The sequence below is a fragment of the Mus musculus genome, chromosome 7 (assembly GCF_000001635.26).
Source record: "Mus musculus strain C57BL/6J chromosome 7, GRCm38.p6 C57BL/6J".
Classification (NCBI taxonomy): Eukaryota; Metazoa; Chordata; class Mammalia; order Rodentia; family Muridae; genus Mus; species Mus musculus.
In genome coordinates this window covers 112,024,207-112,044,026 of record NC_000073.6, presented here as the reverse complement: position 1 = coordinate 112,044,026, position 19,820 = coordinate 112,024,207, and the positions used below count along the sequence as shown (strand labels likewise).

The window sequence follows — 19,820 nt, the reverse complement described above, 5'->3', positions numbered from 1 at the left end:
TTTATTTACAATGCTTAATGGCTTAAAGCTTTAGGCTTGCTCCTCAACTAGCTCTTAACTTACATTAATCTGTTTATACTGTTATGTCTGTCATGGATGACTACCTCTCAGTTTCATATGTCGGACTTCTTCCTTCATCTGACTCCTAGAGTTCCTCTCTCTTTCTGGAATTTCTGCCTATTTCTTTCCTCCTCTGTCATAGGCCATTCAGCTCTTTATTGACAGGTGATACTTTTACACAGTACATTAGAGATTATCCCTACATAATGTATATGTATTTATTTTTGTATTTAAATCTTAAGAAGAAAACAGCAAATTTAACTGGCATATATTAAATAAAAAAAATTAAAGTACTATCCTCTCATTATCCCTCCTAGTCATAAGATAAAAATAGTTACCCAAGATAAAGGAACAAAGCAATTTGCCTTGGCATCAGAATCCATAAAACTTATCTAGGAAAATGTGTAGGAATATGCATTTTTAGTGTGAACAAACAGAAAGAACAATATGCCTACAGGAAATACATGTCATGTAATATTAACAAACATCAACACACAGAATAGAAGCAATTTGGAGGTGGTATGTCAGAAAATGCATGAAGGAACCAAGGACACCTTAACAGAGGTTTCTAATAAACCCTGGTTTCTAAGATTCATAGATATATTTTAACCCATTACAAGAAAATTCTCAGATGGAAAAGAAGCCTCTTAAAGATAAAACTGCATTTATTTAGATCGTGGCTAAATATTGTAACAGTTTTTCAAGCCACATACAATACTCTAATCTTTAAAGTATTTGATATTTTTAAATCAGATCAGTAAAATTTTATATAAACCAAAAAAGGGGGCAGGAGAAGAAAGGGTGGAAGGAAAGGAGGCAGGCATCCTATGTGAGTGTACAAACTAAAAAACTCTGAGAACAGCTCTGGAAAGCAGCAGTCTCACTAAACAGGAAACTTACTAACCACACTACCACAACCAATCACCAAAGAACAAAACTGACCTCACAGCACCATCAACTGCCAAGAGAGACACTCACTTGGCTATAACAAAGAGTTCACCAGTCCCGAATCAGGGAGGTGTCCTTCAGGAAGCCATCGTGGGCAGAAGCAAGTACACTTGTCTTCCAGTCTAGGGAGGAGTTGTCAAGGAAAGGGGAACCTGAACTCAATCACCACCCAACAGTAGCAACAAGGCACTTGACCAACAGCTGAAAGTCACAACAAAGTTTCCCCAAAATGTATTGTCCTATAGTTGGTCAAACTGCCTACAGATTCTCTGGGCTCAGCCTAGGTCATGGTGGTGTGTTTGAATGCACCAAGAAGTGCATCTTCAGTAAATCCAAGACCCATTGTGATGCCACCCTTTGGAAAAAGGTAAGAAAACTGGAATTAATTAGCACTCCAAGTACAATTAATTGTTCCTTGATAAAGGGATGGGCCACTATTGTTCCCACACAAAAACAGCGCCTGGCAGGGCCCGAACCTGAAACTCCACTTGCGCTGTCGCAGTCAAGTCTGCTGTCAGAAGCACACTACCCTGTGAGATACATCTACCCTATAATAAATAGGTCAGTTTACGTAACAGCCACAAACATACCATAAAACAACAGACCCATTTACAGGACTGGAAATTCTAACTCTAGGTATAGCAACAACAACAAAAACTGACAAGAGCTAACCAACTTGTACAATATCCATGTTCACAACTGAATAGTAACAACAACTCAAAAGTGGAAGAAGTCCAAGCACTCACCACTGAGATGGCTTAGTGGGAAAAGTGCTCACTGTCAAGCCTAACTAACAACTGAGTTTGATCCCTGGAATCCACCTGGTATAGGGAGAACATAAGTTGTCCTGACTTCCACATGCATACTATGGCATTTGTATGCCCATACACATACATATAAAGAAACACATCTTTTAAAAGATGTTAAAAATGTAACCATCTGTTTATTATGGAATCTTTGGGTATAAAATACAGATTTCACTCTTAAGAAATGCTTCCTGCATATATTTATTTAGCTGATTCTACTGAGGACTTAGAAGCAATGACATGTTTCTAACAACAGATATGTCCAGAGTTTATGTTTTTAGGTCCCAGGTACCATTTTGCACAACAAAAACAGGATCCTAAAGTCTTGGTAGAAATTTCTGAGAAGGTACAAAAAAACCTAAGTACTTAAAGAAGTACTCAAAATATATCAAGAGAGTGTAAGAGTCCCATGAAAGGTTGTTCTCATTGATCAGTTCTATATAATTCAAACTTAAGCAAATGATTCACTCAGTTTAAGTTAACATTTGTTTATGATACAGAATGGGAAACAAACAAGTAGGAACATATTCTGAAATTTTAAGCAAACATTCAGGTACTGATGATCAGCAGTAATTATTATAGAGCAACAATCATTGGCCTAGTTAGAATTCCTTGAGAAACCTTTAGAAAAAAAGTATTTTCAGCAGCCAGGTGTGGGGACTCATGCCTTTAATTGCAGTACTCAGGAGGTAGAGGCAGGAGGATCTTTGAGTTCCAGGACAGCCTGGTCTAGAGTTCTAGGACAGCCAGGGCTATAGAGAGAAACACTGTCTCAAAAGAAAAAAAAAAAAGTATTAAAAGTTTTAAAAACCAATTTTGAAAAAAAAAGTAGCTTAATAAAGGTTTTTAAACTATTTTGATGATAATTATTCCCCTGATTTAGTTTGCTTTCTTTGTATATGAAATATTCTTAAAAACAAATAAAATTTACTTTGTGTCTATTCTAAAGCATATTCAAAGTGTAATGAAATTATGGGTAGAGTGTGATAAATGAACTTTTATTAATTTATTGTTCAATGTACTATGGTATAGATTTTCTGAATTTAATAAATATGTTATAAATTATTTCAATACATAGCATTTACTTCCAAATTATAATAGCATAACAACATTCAAGTACTAAAATACAGGCTGACTTGGATAAAGTATGCTTGTAATATTTATGCCTGCTCTCTATACTAGTGTATGCATCACTCAAGCAACTACATTCCACTGTCTTTGAAAATATTTTTGACATAAACTTACAGAACTCATATTAACAGAAATGTTTTTACTCTCATGTAGCTTATTTTTAGTTGCTGCAATCAATTATTCAATTCATAGGAAAGTGTAAGAACTTTAAAGACTAGTGACTTAGGGTTTCTATTGCTGTGATGAAACACCCACCAAAGCAAATTGGGGAGGAAAGAGTTGATTTGACTTATGCATACATATCACTGCTCATCATAGAAGGAAGCCAGGGCAGGAACTCAAACATGCCTTGAAGGAGTGCTGCTTACAGGCTTGCTCTCATGGCTTTCTCAGACCACTTTCTTACAGAATACCAACTCTGCTAGTGATCTTCCCATGGCTGCCTGCTGATAAGTCCTGTGTTGGTCATGCTAAAAATACACTAACAAGTATCAAACTTTGCAACTAACATTATTTTTAGGAGGTGAAACAGTAAGTGTTTACTATTCCTGTTATTTGTGATTCTGATTTCTGCTTAGATTCCTGCTGCTGATAAGCAGTGACTTACTCAGCTTGTGACACAACTGACCTGTTCACAGGTTGGCAATATTCCAATATTCTAAAGCTTGACCTAGTGTGGAGGTTTTTCTGCTGCTTTTGTTGTGCAAACTTTGTTCCTTAATTCAAAACTAGTGGTTAAATAAAAATGGCTACAACCACTTACTGAAGGGATTAGAGGTAGGTGGGTTTTGAGTTACCTGGCTAGGGGTTGGAGAGAGAGGGGGGAGGGGAAGGGGACGCTGTCACAGAGGAGATGACCCACAAGCACGCGGCCAGGAGAAATACCAAGTACTTTGGGTACACCACTGGGGAAGTAGCCGGGCTAGTAGTTAGAAAATTACATTAGGGTAACTCCCCAGTAATTAACCAATAGTTTTTAATAAGGAACAAGGTTTGCACAGCAAAAGCTGGTAAATGTGAGAATACACTTGTAGGCAACTAGACCTTTGGGTACAGAATTTAGCATTACAATATACTGCAACAGACCAAACCTCAACAATCTACTATTATACTATACTTATCTATTTTGTGGTGATGGAGATTGAACTCAGGCCCTGGTGCATGTGAGGCAAGCACTTTTAAGCTACAACCCTAGCTCATCAAATATTTTACTTTAAAAAACATGGATAACTTTAATACAAGAGTCTTAACAATGCTCTGATCATAAAGATGTTGCATTTAAAAAAGTGTTAAAGTTTTCAAAATTCAAAGCTGTCTATTTCTATGGACATTCTTTTTGAGGAATTCCTTTGTGAGCTTCAGGAACTTTGTGCTGAAGTCAGAGCATCTGGCTAGAGTCCTTAGCATAATTAACATTTTGGCTGGGTAAGACCTACACAATTCTACCCCACTCTGGCTCAGTATTAGAAATGAACCTTCTATTACAGATTCTAATAGAGCATCATAATGCCATGAGAGTTACGCATCATTAATGGAACTACCAGTTATCCTCCTCAGGACAGATTTAATAAACACCTAATCCTTGACTATAATAGAATTTTTATTATACTATCCCCAAATGCAAAAGATTATCTGCAAGGAGAACATGTGAGTTTTATCATATTGGGAGAAATCTGAAAAAGTTTTGTTTTCATTCATATGACCATCTCACAACGGCTAATAACTAATCCGGCAAGCACATTTTGTATACATATATAACTGAGTTAGAGAGAACTTTTATTAGCTTATGTCATCACACTTCCTCATGAAACAGTTGAAAATGAAGAAAAGACCCAGCAGGGAGTGGTGGTACATCCATTTAATCCTTGCATTTGGGAGGCAGAGGCAGGAGGATCTCTGTGAGTTACAGGCAAGCTAGGCTAATGTTCCAAGACAAAAGAAACAGAAAGAACACAGAGAAGTGATGTTAAACTACTGGCTTATTACTCCCCACCCCCACCCCCGATTCTGTAGCCGTTATCCTTCTCACCAAACTAGGTACTGTGAAAACTCCTTTCTCAAAAAGCCTAGTAAAATTATACTAGGGCCATTAAACAGTCAGAATTAACTATTAAGAGTAGACAGTCTTTTATTGCCCTCTCTCCTGGTATTATCAAGCACACTACTTGCATAAAGTATGCAGGATTAGGTTTACTAGGAAACCAAATCAACCTCATGCAAAGTTGCACTGTGCCATTGGTCATCAGAGAGACAAAGTCACATCACAGAGACCTTACTTTACACGAAGAGCTAAAATATGGACTCAACAAAACAAGCAGCAAACAAGGCCTGACACTGCCAAGTAACAAGGAGCTGAGCATCTGGGGCTGCCACACTTCTCTGAGTAGAATGCAACATGTGCATGCATTTCAGGTAGATTTGGCAGTTACTTACAAAGTTAAACAGATACTTTCCACACAAAAAGTATGTCCTAGTCAATCTCATTTCCTTACCCACTAGATCACAATGTGGCTGTTTTATTCAGAATCATCAAAAGTGTAGCAACAGCCTGGCCTACATAGTAAGTCCCTGGTCAGGGAAAGGTACAACACAAGACCCTGTCCTCAAAAAATAGCCCCCAACAACCCAGAGAAAAACCAAATGTCCACTAGCTGGTAAATATCTAAACAAATTGTAGCACTGAGCAACAACAAAAACAAAAAGACTAATACAAGCAACAACATAGATCAACCTCCAAAGCTTCACACAACTGTGTGGTTCCACTAAAATGATACATAAGAAAAACAGCAAAACAGAAGGACAGCAATCAGACTGGCAGCAGTTTACTAGGATCTGACTGGGACAGGAGCTAAAACAGGAGAGAACTTTTCTAAGGAGGCAGGACCACCCTATATTTGACTTGGTGGTGGGTGCATAACTGTATAAAGCTGTCTGTCTCCACAGAAAAGATTTTACTCTACATAAAATACACCTCAGACACCTGATGCCTACTCAGACTTTCTTCACCTAGGACATGAAGGGCTGGGCTGTGACATCCAACCTCTGCTCTCCTTACAGAGTTAAAATCAGACTATACTTGCAGAAACATGCTATGTCATGTCTATTTTTTTTTAGAACTCTTAAATTATTTCTGTATTGTATTACTGGTAAACAATACACTAGCAAATATTTTAACACATATGAATTTAAAATGTCAAAACTAGTATCTCTCATGTCTTTTGTATTAGAAAAGTGGCTATAGGTATCTAATTTTTCACCAATTCCTTTTCATAACCGCAAACTACTAAAATATACAAAGAAATTACACCACATGGTGTAAACTCAAAATTAAAACATTAAACATTTTTATGTTAATAAAACATGACAAGCTGTATATAAGATCATAGACAGCTTATCAGTATTTACTAAAGCAGTGCATTGTATTTTAGAAGAGTCATACAAAAACTTGACTTCTTAATATAACCTGGAACTGGAGCTGCAATCAAAGTTTCCTTACGTAGTAAAGTCTTAACTTCACTCAGAGCATTGAGCTATCCTTAGGAATAGTTCATTCATCCCCAAATAAAAACATTCCTGGAGGGATGTCCAGTAATCACTCCGCAGTTGCCACACTACGGTCACTCTCTAGTGAGTAAAGAAGTAGATATTAGAGTTAGTAGGGAATACTCTATATTAGGGTGTAATATCTCTTATAGCTGGTGGTACAGGAAGTTAAAGGCCTACACGAATGCTGAGAACAGAACTCAGTCCTCTAAAGGAGCAGTACCCGCTCCTAATTTCTGTAGAAAGAATATCTTGTATATTGTATGGATGCATCACCTATCAACTAAAAAGGCTTATGGCTTAGGTAGGAAATAGAGGTGGGACATCTAGAAGGAGAAAGAAAACTGAGATAGAGCCAGGTGAGAGATTCACTGGAAAGATGTGACTAGTCAGATACATGGTACCAGAGCACAGGTAACCAGCCACGTGGTAAGGGTAGAATAAATGGGATGTTTTAAGTTATATCTAGTTAAAGAAGGGCCTAGCTATAAGGTCAATGTATTTGTAAATATACTTTAAGTCTAAGTCTTATTTCTGGGAGCATGGGGCTGAGAGGAAGAACCAAGGACTAACTTCAAGAAATTCTTGAGCCACCTATCCAGTCCCAAGTTACACATATTATATGCTATAGATCTCTTTATTAATCTCAAGGCTCACAAAGAGATTGGAGGAGAGCACTCAGGAAACAACAGCTGCATAGCATTCATGAGCATGTGCCAACACAGAAGGTTAAGGAAAAACTACACCATCCTGGTTTGTGTGTGTGGCTCTCAGTGAAAATCCCAAGCTATTTTTAGAACACTAACTTCTCACTTGTAAACTTCCTTACAGCAATAGGTGAGAAACTGCTGAGGATTTTACAAACAGATCTGGACACACCCACGATCAGACTGTAACTGGTGGCATTTTCTAAAGGCAAGAGAGACCTACCTGATGAGCCTACTCAAGATGTTAAGTGTATCATCGAAATCAATCAAGTAATTATGTGAAAGGACATTCTGCCAAATAACACATGTAGAAAATACACTAAAATGTACTATTATGAAAAGCATTTTATTAAAAAATAAAAAAGTACCTAATTATCTTATTTCAAATGAAAAAAAAATCAGGTAAAACATTTGTTAAGTATTCCTCTCATTTTCACTTATATGCAAATTTTAACAAGTTGAAGGACATAAAATATCTTGGAAAAAACTCTTTCCATAAGCAAGCTTTAGCAACTAAACTGTATAAAAATTAAGGCATTCTGTGAACTTCTAGAAAACAAACTTATATTTCTTGATTCTTGATGTCTGTGCAATAAAATGTAAAATCTTTCAAGATAAACAAAGCCTCTGGAACGTTTGGACTCAGCCTGCCAGAACTAGGCACTTACACTCAATTGGCTCAAGCCCTGACCACAGTGCAATTATCTGCCACTTCCTAAAATGTATTACAGCCTTTTCTGTTTTAACTGTTGCTCCCTGTAACTGAAAGCTCTGCTCTGTCTTTGTACACTGACCATCCTCTGAGGTCCAGCTCAAATGTTATATCCTCAGAGAATCCCCCTAGAAAAGCCAGCTGCTCCCTCTTTTATAGCTCCACAGTATCTCTGGAGTGCACATTTGTCTCATCACGTCATCCTCTCCTTTAGGCTAGACTGGCATTTAAAATGAGGTCATTTCTTATCTCTCCAACTCTGTGTTCTTGACAGGTTTTAAGCTCCATATCTGAACTGAATGAATGCCTCAAAATCAAAAGTAACAAAAACCTTCATTAAGAAAAAGTATATGTATAATTAAGTATCACTTGACACAAAGGAATTTCTAGGACAAACTATAATGTTTTGGTTATGCTAAAATTCTCTCTCTCTCTCTCTCTCTCTCTCTCTCTCTCTCTCTCTCTCTCTCTCTCTCTCTCTCTCTCTCGGTTTTTTCGAGACAGGATTTTTCTGTGTATCCCTGGCTGTCCTGGAACTCACTTTGTAGACCAGGCTGGCCTCAAACTCAGAAATCTGCCTGCCTCTGCCTCCCAAGTGCTGGAATTAAAGGGGTGCACCACCACTGCCCGATGCTAAAATTCTCTCTTAAGTCATGAACAAGACAGATACATTTCTGGATCTAAACTATCCCCCTGCAAGGCTCATAAGTGAAAGGTTTGCTCCCCAAGGCAGCACTGGTCAGATGACTGGATCATGAGGGTTCTACCCCACCAATGGGTTCATCCATAGACAGATTTTTAGTACCGGCAAGTATAAGAAACCAGGAAGTGGGATTATTGGAAGACTGGAGACATTTTTGTTTTTGTTTCGGGACATGGTCTCTATAGCCTTAGGATGTCCTGAAACTCTCTATGTAACCAAGGATGACCATGAACCTCTGACATTGACACTACTACCTCCCAAGTTCTGAAATTATAGATGTGTCCAAGCATGCCATCTTGGAGACACACAATAGAACAGTGGTTCTCAACCTTCCTAATACTGTGACCCTCTAATATAGTTCTTCATGTGAACGGATTATTCAACCCCCAAAGGGGCCACAACCCACAGGTTGAGAACTGCTGCGCTAGAATATATCTTAATCTCGTCCCTTAATCACTTAATGGCTCTTCTCACTTCCACACCACAGGCCAATGGGGACTAACAACCATGGACTGAAACCATAAGCCAAAATAAATGTTTCTTCCTTCTGTTTATGTTAGGTATACTGTTTTAAGCAGTGGATGCTGGGGACACATGGTTTCCCCAAAGGTAAGCCTATCATCTTACCAAAGGTTTCAGATTCATTGTTTTTAAAAATATTTTCCCTAAAAGCTCTTAAAAGTTTTTATTTATATCACATAGCCATTTTTAGTTACACCACTTTAGTTACACCGCCACAGAAGCAGGCGGATTTCTGAGTTCAAGGCCAGCCTGGTCTACAAAGTGAGTTCCAGGACAGCCAGGGCTATACAGAGAAACCCTGTCTCGAAAACAAACAAACAAACAAACAAACAAAACAGTCTTTGTTTAATTTATCTCTACAATAAACACTACACATAATGATGAAAGCACAGTTCCCCAACAAAAGGCTATAGGTCTTAGAGCAATCAGCTAAACCACAGTCAACAACACTGATAGAGACAGTATCTTCTACCCCAGAGTTAGAGAAGATCAGAACATCAATATAAAGTTCTCAACATGGATCATTATTAGCAACAACATTCCACACCAAATCCTTACAAGTGAGCAATTTATGTGGTTGTTTAAATGAGAACGGCTCCCATAGACTCATGTATCTGAATATCTGGTATCTAGATGGTGGAATTGTTTGGGAAAGATTAGGAGGTGTAGTCTTGTTGGAGGTATGTCACTGGAAATGGGCTTTGAGGTTTCAAAAACCCACACCATTCCCAGTTAGCTCTCTTTGCTTCTTGCTTATAGATCAGATGTAAGCTCTCAGCTACTGCTCTAGCTACCATGCTTCCCACCATGATATTCATGGACTCTTACCCTCTCTAACCCTGAACCTCAAAATTAAATATCTTTTTCTACAAGTTGTTTTTGGTCATGGTATTTTGCCATGGCAATAGAAAAGTAACTGAGATACTTATTAATCAAGTAAATTACCTTAAAAACTACTTATATATATCAGACCACATTTTCTCAGGACTTCATAGCTTAAAAAACCTTTTCTTTAATTTTCACTATCTGTATTCAGTTACACATTCCAGCTCTCAAAAGGAGCAATAAAAACAAGTCTTAGTTGATCATACAAGAGACTCTTGTCAAGTCTAAAAACTAGCACCATGGATAATAAAGATATTCATTAATATGAGTAGCAATCAGAATTCTGCCTTTAAATCTAATTAACAAACACACTGTACAATGCACAGAGGATGCTGTTCCAAGAAGTAAGGATGGAGGTGATAACAAAGGGTAATATTGCAATACATTGTTTACTGAGTAACTCTTTCCCACACTAGCAGGTTGTTACTCTTGTCCTTATAGAAATTTAAGTAACTTGCCCAAAGTATTTTACCATTAGTATTTTGAACTAAAAATTCTGTCCTATCTCAGGACAAAAGGAAGAACACAAATGACAATTTACAATAAAGGCACAAACTTTCAAAATTTAAAAGGTATAATGCTGGGACTTCAGAACTAGAAAACAACAATCAGATTGAGGCAGAAGAATCAAGAAGGGTCCATCTTGCTGGCTGAGAAGGATTTCCACCCCTGCTACACTATACCAATAGAACACCAAGCAGCTGGGTGGGGTAGGGAGTATTTTTAAGAACCTTGATGAGAATGACCACATCATTTTTATCAATCATTTGCCAACTCTGCCAACTGTAATCACTTTGGTGAAAAAAAACTTCTACAATAAAAAATTGCCTTAGATTTGACACCACTAAACTCCAGAAATACTCTGTGTAATGAACCTCATAGAAGAACTCTGCCTCTGTAGAGTTCTAAGTTTGCTGACTAAAAATCTTTAACAAGGAACTTTTTAAGTGGAAGATGGTTTTTGAAACTTTAATTTTTTCTAAGTATTTTACCATATTAATACTGTCTTTTATTTGTTTGTTTTGGCAACTATTTTCAATGGAATCTTTCTAATGTGGCATCCATGTAGCTCTGAAAATGTTTGAACCTTCTCCCTCCATCCTGTCTTTACCCCTAAATTATAGAATCTAGACACAAGACATGAGGAGGATACATCACTAATTCAAACTAGTGGATTAAAATTCAAACAAACAAACAAATCAGGAATTCTAAGAAAACACTGACTTTCATGAAACATCCAATTTCACCCATTTAAAGTTCCTTAAAACTGGGTAACAACAACAACAACCTTCCTAACATTCACTCAGGACTAAGCACAGAATGACACAAATGCAAGGGGCATATGGGAACAGCCTAGTGAGAGAGTGAAGGGAATTCAAACACAGCTGGCCCAGTGCAGCAGACCAAACACTAAGTGAGGAATTTCTTTCTGGTTAAAGAGTATAGACTGGACGTATGCAGTTACTTCATGCTTCTCCAACTTTATATCTAAAACAAGAGAAAAGAAAAAATTCAAGAGCACAAACTCACAAGAAACAGAAACAGGAGCTTAGGAGTTAGAAAGCAAGGCAAGTGGTATTGACTACAGCAGGCAACTAGAAGCTGTTGCTGCCTAGCTTAAGCAGCAAGCCAGGCACCTCGGATACATGCTTATTTACATTTTAGCATGAAGTGAAGTCCAGGGCTGTGTGTGTGTGTGTGTGTGTGTAGGGAGAAACAAAGCAGCATTGTAGAAGTGCTTGTAGAGTAAGAACACTGAACAGAATAGAGCTCCTCTTTACCCAAACTAGAACAGTTTAATCACCAAATCAGGTAACTGTACTGAGTTAAAACCAAAGAATAAAAAAAATAAAAAAATAAATACCTGCAGGTCCACACTGATGAATGATAACTGAGCAAGGAAAGGGGCATCCTCCTCACAGAAGAATAGTGGGAAATTACTAAAGGACTAGCCGTGATGACTGCTGTCTAAACATCCAGACAGATGCTAAAATTAATGAATAAAAATTCAACAAAGGGACCAAAGAGATGGTTCAGTGGTTATGAACATTGGCTTCTCTTATAGAAGGATATCCTCTTCCGACCACCAAGAGTATCGGGAACATTTGTTGTGCACAGGCATACATGTAGGCAAAACACATAAAATAAGTAAGTTAAAAAAAAATCAGTCTCATCTTATAAAAATTAACCAAGAAGCTGCCACCTGTGTGGTCTAGGTCATCGGGGGAACTGTTAGGGGACAGTAGGAAAGATGACCATCTTACCTGAGGGATCCCACCTGGTTCAAATGACCAGAGACACATCAGCACCATCCTCTTTGCCTTATTCAATGCACAAAGGATACAGCATGTCTGTGATATCCTTCTACTTGATACACAAGTTCAATATACTGATGAAAAAGCAGCAGACAAAGCCAAAGGAAGGCCAATCCACAAAATAACTGACTGCATTCTTCAATGATTAAGGTTAGGAAAATGGTAGTAAAGACTAGAAAATTGCCACAAATAAAGAAGAAAAATAAAGACAACTAAACACATTGTGGATTCTGAGGCTGATCTCAGAAACAAACAAACAAAACCTTAATGGAAGTCTGGTAAAATTTTGAATTTTTTTTCCACTTTGGCAACTCATTTGTACTAAGGTTGATTCAGACTTGAGAACTGCTTTACAGTCATGGAAATACTAAGAGAAAAAGCTAGAGAAAAGGTATGCATGAATTTTGTATTCTTCCCACAACTCTTTCATAAAGACTTTTAAAAAGAGGAGGCGCAGAAACTAGCCATTTCAGATATCCTAGGAGAACTGACAGCAATCTAAGTGGCAGTTAGAACTTCCAGGTTCCCTCTTCTTCAGAATTCTTCCTGACAAAAGAACAATCTTTGAAAAGCATAACCAGGCATTTATGAAGGACATATGCAACATTCTGAAAACTGGAAAACTGAATGAAATCTCATCTGCATACTCCATGATTAAGATTCATAGGACTTCCCTATTTCCTATTTATAAGCTTGAGGGGGAAAAGTGCTTTCTGTGCAATTCACCTGTTACAAAAGAAAATGATGTGTTCCTAGATGCTATGGTCTAAAGCAGGGGTTCTCAACTTCCTAACGCCACAACCCTTTATTTAATACAGCTCTTCATATTGTGGTAACACCAACCATAAAATTATTTTGTTGCTATTTCATAACTGTAATTTTGCAACTGGTATGAATCATAATGTAAATATGCAAGATGCAGGATATCTGGCATACAACCTCCAGAGGGGTTGCAACCCACAGGCTGAGAACCTATGGTCCCAACCCATACTTTTACATAGCACCAATTTATATACTGAACCCTAATCACTAATATAATGTTTGGAGATGAGGCCTTTGGAAGTTTATTAGCTCACAGGGGCACAGACCTCATTAAAGAGAAAATATCTTTATAAAGACATCCCAGAGACATGCCTCATTCTTATCCACTATGAGACACAGTGAGTAAGAGACGCTGGTTTTGAGCAAGGAAACACCTTGATCTTGGACTTCTTTGCCTCTGAAACTTTGAGAAGCAAATTTCTTTACAAACCACCTAGTTTATTGTATTTGCTGCAGCAGCCCTAACAGACTAAACTATTGGGACTTTGTTAGGAAATTATCCAGACATGTATGTCACCATTCAACAAAAGCATAAACACGGGTTGACAGTGTTTGTATTCTGCATAGACCCCCAAAGACCTTTGAAGGAAAGCAACTGTAGGAAAGACAAAACTCAATACAAGCAAATTATTAATACAAATTAATTCGGACGAAAAAGTATGCAGAGGAAAAAACAAACAAACAAACTACCAGCATTTCCAAAGAGAGATAAGTCATTTCACACATAAAACAGACTAACAATAATTTTTAAACATTTGGGAGAAGGTGTAACTTAGAAATAATGCATATTACAGCAAACTAAAACCAAAACCAAAAAAGATTTTCCCTTTTATTTTAGAGACTGTTTAGCTGGGCAGAGAATTATCACCCAGAAAAATTTTGAAGGAATTCCTCTTGTGATGTTGCTGAACACACCAGCTTCTTCTATTTTGAAGTGTCCTACCTTGCTCTTGCCACCCATACCTGGAGGAGTCTTAGAATTCCAAGTGGTCTCCATTACATCGTCTATTTTAGCTGTACTGCTAGGTTCTGGCCAGTCCGTCCTGCTCACTCAGGACTCACTGGGCCTGGAAACTTTCCTTAAGTGACTTAACTTCTTTCACGTCCTTCCTTCATTTCTTCTGCTCTCTCCTGAATTCTAACTATGTAGACCTTGGCTCTACCAACTTGCTCTAAGCGTGTGTCTGTGTGTGGTAGGTGGGAAGGGGAGTTGTTTCTCATCAATTTTTTCTTTCCCAAGTTTTTCTTTCAACTCTCTTCTACTAAAGTTTGTTTAAGACAGGGTCTCATCGAAGCCAAAGTCAGCCTGGAACTTGCTATCTACATAAATCAGGCTGGCCTCCAGTTCACAGAAAAGCTAGTAGAGCTGGTAATTTCTTACAATGACAAAAATGGTAGGTGTGACTGTAAGAGCAAAATGTGTACACTCAATAGTCTTTATAACAACTATGGCTTTTCAACACTGGTTCTACTGACTAAGTTACAGGAATTTGGTTGGTTTTTTTTTTTTTCCTTCCTTCCCTTTCTTTTCTTTTCTTTTTCTTTTTCTTTTACTTAATCAGAGACAGGCTCCTGAGCCTGTCCCAGAACCCTCCACATAAACCAACTCACAGAAATCCACCTGACTCTGCCTCCCAGAGTGCCGGAATTAAAAGAATGTGCCACCATACCTGATGTACAGGAGTTCTTTGTTAAAGGGGCTGCCCTGGTCCTATAAAGACGTTGGCAGCATACCTGGTTTCTATCCACTGGATGTCAGCAGCACAACCCCTGCTCTTTCCTGAGTCCCCAAACTGCCATACTCACCCCCTGTCGCCCATTAAGGACCATCTGCTAAACTGATAATTTAGAAAAAAACCTGAGAACTGTGAATTCAACCCCATTGTGGTGAGGGGCATACAACTACAGAACACTACTAAAATTCTATTTTAAAATATGGAGGTAATTATCTGCTACCAGAGGTAGTATGCACAGACTTTTAAGCACCTAAGTCATATTCTCATCTTTAGAAAGTAACTCTAAAGTTATAGTGAGGGTGGCTAGGGTCAGCCAGCCGGGAAGCAGAGCAACCACTTAGAAGGACATTTGAGTGATAAAATAATTACAGAGGCAGAGTTACAAAGTGGTAACCGTATAAGAGATGTTTCCTACATGAAGAACTATACTTTTAAAAAAACAAAACAAATAAATAGATGAGTTAGATGTAGAGAATCGATGAGACACCTACAACATGTAAATCACACCCAAGACTAAGGCTGCACAACTGTGCTTACTCAAGAGAAACAGTCAGCCCAGGGACGCAGAAGAAATAAAAATCACGATCATAAAATTTGACAGTACAGTACGACATCAACAACTACCTAAAAACAACAAGCTTGCCGAGCTCCAGCCACACAGCCCAATCATCCAGACACACAGAAACGTCAACTATCAGTGCCAAAGTCTCCTCTCCTGCTCCTGCATGTCCACTGTTTCCCAAAAGCACTGGAGTCACACACAGTCTGCATTCAGTCTCCTGTCACTGCATTAAATGGTAAGCTTCAGAATGAGCCGACCTCTACTAATACTCAGTTTAAGACGCTGACGGTATTATCTGGGAAGCATCTCTCAGGCAAGAATCGATGCTCTGCAATAAACAAAATCAGAAATGACCAATGTGGCACTGCAGCAATTCCAAGTAGTTTAACAAAGAGAGATAAAATTAGAAGAATACTCATTTGATATGGTAGACAAGGATGAAAAGATTTCTTCTACAAGAAATCAGACAACAGAGAAACCAATAGTCATTGACGATCTCTACTACACAGTTGTGAAGTTGCTGCCCTCAAATGAGTTAATACATACACAGGATATGTGACCGTATCTGGTATCCCAATAAAGATCAGTTATTACTATCATCATTAGATGCCAAAACCCATATCCAAATGCAAAGAGTAGTGACAGCACAGGGAAAAAACATCAAGGTGTGCAATTTACATGTCCACTTATCTAAATTTATATACTCTGTGTGCTGAAAGTATCATTTTAAAAACTTCAGTGACAGATGTGATGGCACACAAAGGCAGGAGAAGCTCTGTGAGTTCAAGGGCATTCTGGTCTCTATATATAGGGAGCTCCAGGTCAGCCAGGACTACATAGGGAGACCCTGTCTTGAAAAGAAAAACCAAAACATTAATAAACACGTTCCTTTCTGTTCATACCCGATGACACTCGAGGTGTCCATTCTAACTTTCTCCTACAGGGCAGAGTACTCCTATATGCTATGACCCAAACCCTTATAAGGAAACAAAGAAACAACCACCAGGCAATAATTAAAACTGAAGGTACTAAAAGCAAGCAATCTCAACATCAAAATCAATATTGCAATTAAGTCACATAGCAGAGTAAAACAGTGATGCGCTCCTCAATGAACACCGCCCTCTCCTTTTGCTCTTTTTGGGGTATAATTTAGGAGTACTAGAATGCTGGAACATGTCCAAATGAACAAGCACCAAGCAGCTGAAGAGCTGAGGAATGCAGACTCCAGAACAGAAAGGGTGAGTGAGCTCTGCTTTCTCTATCTTCAGCCATAAGAAAAGCTCTCCAACAGAAATGTTGATCATTGACAACTATCAAAAGATGACACTAAAGATCTAGATTTATCTCAATGCAAAACCTTAAAATAACAGAGGTCTGTTATTTTAAGAAGAAAAAGCTGTTATCAAGATAAGTCATGGATATGGAAACAGCTTGCCAATTATGCTATGGAAAATCTCCAAGCAGAGGAATAGCCAGTTAGAATTCAAAGTCTCCTTCCATCCTTACAACCATACAAATGAATATTTACTAATCTATGCTCCAGCAAAAACACTCCCCTAGACTTGTAATATATATAGAAAAACAAAAGTGAGAAACACCACCTCTGCTGTCAAGGAATTCCCAATGAACATCATAAAATGTGTACCATAGTCAGAAACCACAGTAGATGTTCCAAAATACTGTTTATGAACTGCTAAGTGAGCTCTGCTCTTATGCTAAAGCCTTCTATGGAGAAAATCCTTAGGTTAAAATGCTCCAGACTCTTTGACAAAGAGGGTTTATGGACTGTGTACGGAGGATTTGAACAGGTGAAGTAAGTAGGAAAGAGGGACAGCACAATAAAGCAAGCTGGAGAGAAACCTGTTTGTCTACATTAAAAACTTGTTCCATGGGAAGAGAGATAAGCTAGGAAAGGGCAGGCTATGGCCAGAAGCAAGTGTACTGCACTTTGAATACCAGGCTGCACACAGCCTACACAGCAGCCACTCAACACTGCTGCCACCACTGAAAACTGTGTCCTAACAATGAAATTCCCATGTCAACCATGCTCATGTATCACAGAAAGCTATTCTTTTTTTAGTTTTTTAAATCCAGCAATTTAAAAATCACTCCTAACTCAAACCAAAACAGGCTGGGAGCTGGGCAACAATTAGTTAATCTGTACACTAAGATGCCGCCTACAGCAGTTCTCCAAGGGACATTTGTCCTGGAGTTTTAGGACCAAAATAATCTTAACTTACTTAACAACTCTATGAATTCACACATAGAATCGAAAGCCACATCCATAAAGGTCAGACCTTCTCTGAAGCAAAACAAAGCTCTCTCGGGTTGTTAATATAGCTGGAATAGGCACAGGTAAGCTTCTAATTCTGCACTGTATTGTCACTTACTAAACAAGTACCCGGAGAAATAGAAACTATTCTTAGAGCTCCAAGGTAACATGGACTGAACGTAAGAGGATGAAAAGACCCGATGGAGGACCCAAGCTCTAGACCCCCACCTGTGAGTCCTTAATTTGAACAAGTCACTTTCAACCTGAGAGCTGTACTTCTCACTCCTGTGAGAAGTGAAGTGGTTTAAATTACACGATTTGCCCTCAGATTTAGCACTGTATAATTCAAATGCTATTTGATAACAAAGAAAATAAAACTCATTACTAAAAACACAAACAAGAGAAAGGCCATGTTTTAAAGTATCTAATGCTACTAACTAACTAAAGGAAGAGAAGGGGAGAAGCCCACATATTTGGTTTAAGAGATCACTAGCTTCCTTTTGGGATACAGCCCTGGTTAACTCAGAAGCAAATATGGAAGTAGAAGCAACCTGTGAATGAAGAATGAGTGAGGCTGACAAGTAAACAAACAAACAAACAAAACCACTATCTGGCTAGGTAAAGAAAAAGTCTGCATTTCAAGAGCACTTCGGTGTATATCCCAGGAAGCAGGAACTGTGGATAAAGTACTGAAAGCCAGGAACAGGAAATAAAGCATAACATCCAGAAGGAAAAAAAAGTTAGGTTCATCTGATAAGGGAGATCTCCTCAGATAATCGAGAGTTCAATCGTCCCGGAGGTGAAACTAGCATTGCAATATCAGTTTTTAAAACAACAGGTAAGTTTGTGCAAAGCAGGATATGTGCACATCTCTATCAGGACTTCTACAAACCGAGTCATTAATATAATATTATGCAGGGTTGTACTTGTTGTTCTATTTTCTAAATGTTGGAAATTAAGGGTTAATTTTGTTTCTTAAGATTGGAAACCAGCACCAAAGGAAATGAAGGTTAGCTTTCTCGTAAAACCTATTCCTTCCTTCCTTGTTACTTAGTACAAAGTTCAAAATGCCGGACTGGACCATAGGAGGACTCACATTCCCGACTTCCTAACTCTCAGTTGTTGAAACTGTTCCAGAGGCAAGATCTTTAGTTCGTGCTTATCTGCTGTACTGAGACTTAGAGATGTCTGACAGATAAAATACTGACACACACACAACTCAGCCTTAAACAGCAAACAGGCACTCCACTGAGTTTGATAGCACACACTTTTAATCCCAGCATCGGGGGAGACAGACAGGGAAACCTCTTAAGAATTTCCAGGCCAGCTTATCTACAAGTGAGTTCCAAGCCAGCCAAGTCTGTACTTCAAAGTCCACATAGTAAGATCCTACCTCAAAACGGCAAAACAAAACCCTAAAAATCAACTTATTATCCATCTAAGGAAAGATGGGAAATTTTAACTATTCAGGTACAAAATAAAGTCACTTTGCATTGTGCCAGGGGTTGTCTGTGTAGCAACAAATTGCTACAATTAAAAAACAAACAAACAAAACCTAAACATTTAGGAATCCGAAATGATCGTGTATAAATATCAAGATCCTACCATCCTAATTTCAACTTAACACTTGGCATCTATTTAAGGTATATGAGATATAAAAGTCCAAAGCATTAAGCCTGACGACCAGCAGTTAAAAATACATGTTTGAATATGCTGAGGATATTTATAAAGCCAACGGACTATTAATATGTCGAAATCCACTGGCCAGTGCAGGATTCTACCTTTAATCTTCTACTACTGACTGTTCAAGGGAAGCCAAGAAGTCCGGGAGTCTTATGTCACTCGCTTTTAAGAATTTAAGTCACCCAAGTTGGCAACACCAGAAAAAGACCAAAATTACACACAAAAACAACGTTTCGTCTCTCCATATGGTGAAATTAACTCGGCTATCTCTTACCCTCCCGTTCAAGCCCCACTTAACTACTTTTTCAACGATCCTGGGTAGGCCCCATTTAGGCTGGCCGATAGTACTACGAAGTAACAGGAGGGGGAATGGAGGCTGGGGGGAGGGGGGTGGGGAGACCGACAACTCTTTA

General features: G+C 38.4%; 1 protein-coding gene across 5 annotated transcripts in view; it reads right to left on the bottom strand.

The window, feature by feature from the left end:
• Nucleotides 1–19,820, bottom strand: part of Usp47 (ubiquitin specific peptidase 47) — an 87,911-nt gene that overhangs the window by 67,360 nt on the left and 731 nt on the right. The window contains exon 1 of one of the 5 annotated variants that reach the window (XM_030243044.1): nt 11,882–11,960. The exons of the other annotated variants lie outside the window; for them this stretch is intronic. The gene's annotated coding sequence lies outside the window, so the exon portion shown is untranslated. Of the gene's footprint in view, nt 1–11,881; nt 11,961–19,820 lie in introns of those variants that run through there. 5 annotated transcript variants of the gene reach the window in all.